The following is a 1473-nucleotide window of genomic DNA, read 5'->3' as shown; positions in this document are numbered from 1 at the left end:
ACCAGGGACCGCCGGGGACCGCCAGGGACCGCCCCGCTCCACACGAGACGATCCCGATATACGCTTCTGAAATATATTCCGCTATTCAATTATTTGATTGTATTTTATTATTAAGTAGTAATTAAAAGACCGTGTACCATGACGTGCTCGTTATAAATTATCTTGCTCTTAAACGTTACATACGTTGTAAATCTTTATTTTCTCAATTATTCTATACCGGCCGATTTAGAAAACCCTTATAGAAACTCGACTATTGTAAACATTTCGTGGATTGTCCCAAACATAAGTAGTGACCTTATAATAAGAAGACATCCCGAATTGCGAACAATATACCTATGACAACAACGAAACAGCTGACAGGGGTCCAGTTAGAAGAACAAGTATCAAGTAGCACCTGATAGTCGAGAAGCGCCCGAACTCGTTCAGGAGCCGCTCCGGCCACGGCCGCGCACCAAACCACCTCCGAACGGTACAAACTGGAAACGACTATCACAAGCACGTGCTTGTCTTGTTGAACCCGTCATTGTACAATAACCAAAACATACGACGCTTCATATAAGAGATTGAGCATATTAAACTAAATCCTGTTATCAATGATTCTAAATAGGGTCGCCTCGATTTCTTTATTTATATGTCATAATTATCACGTTATAATCAGTGACACATAAGGCAAAACAAAAACAAGGAACACAAGTTTGCTATTTTATTATTTAATAATCTATGAATATAAATGATAGTTACTAATACCTAACATGAACATTGTATAAGAAAGTCAAACTTACTGGATACTAAATAACTTGGAACATAAGTATTATTTATTTTTTTGACAACTTTAGAGTAATGAAAAAATGTTATTGTTTAGTATCTCTTTATAGTAACTAGTAAAGTAACTTAACTGTTTTTGTGATAATGTTTTTAAAACAGTACTTGATTGACTCTTGCGGTACACTGGCCAAAGTTAGACTTTAAAAATTATAAGAATCAAGCACAATAATCTAATACGATTCTACTTCACAAGCATAGTTCATACGATTACCAATAACAAACGCCACATGCTTGAGAGTACTTCAGCCTTGTCGCGGGAAAAAATAAAAATAAAGGAGTAAAAAAGGCTTCGCCGCGAAGCTGGATGTCGAAGCATACTCTCGCACACATCGACGTATGAAGCTCGCCGAGCACCGCGATACGACAGGGAATATACGCACGTTATTCACCCACACAGTACACATTCGCTCCGTGCGCTGCTCATTCTCACATACACAAGTCATTTACTTTTATAACTAACCGATATTAATATTTTAAAAAGAATCAATCACAATAGCTACACTTTCGTTGGCGGAGATACAAAAGCGACGGTGAGGCCGAACAAAGAAAAACACGTCACGATCCGATCTTTTACGGACGACATCGCAGATGACGCCGCGATGCGTTGCCGGTGTAATACTATCGTTATCACTTGCGAGCAGAGGAGAC

At 38.7% G+C, this 1473-nt stretch overlaps 1 long non-coding RNA gene across 1 annotated transcript; it reads right to left on the bottom strand.

Annotated features, from left to right (window-relative positions):
- Window positions 1-1467, bottom strand: LOC106106369. The gene is made up of 3 exons (XR_001225802.1): window positions 897-1467; window positions 138-621; window positions 1-66 (listed from the first exon to the last, which is right to left on the bottom strand). It is a non-coding gene; the product is annotated as an uncharacterized LOC106106369 (long non-coding RNA).
- Window positions 1468-1473: the final 6 nt, after the last annotated feature.

The sequence above is a fragment of the Papilio polytes genome, unplaced genomic scaffold, assembly GCF_000836215.1.
Source record: "Papilio polytes unplaced genomic scaffold, Ppol_1.0 DF822214.1, whole genome shotgun sequence".
Classification (NCBI taxonomy): Eukaryota; Metazoa; Arthropoda; class Insecta; order Lepidoptera; family Papilionidae; genus Papilio; species Papilio polytes.
The sequence above is the reverse complement of the archived record's forward strand: the minus strand, read 5'-3'. Positions and strand labels throughout refer to the sequence as shown.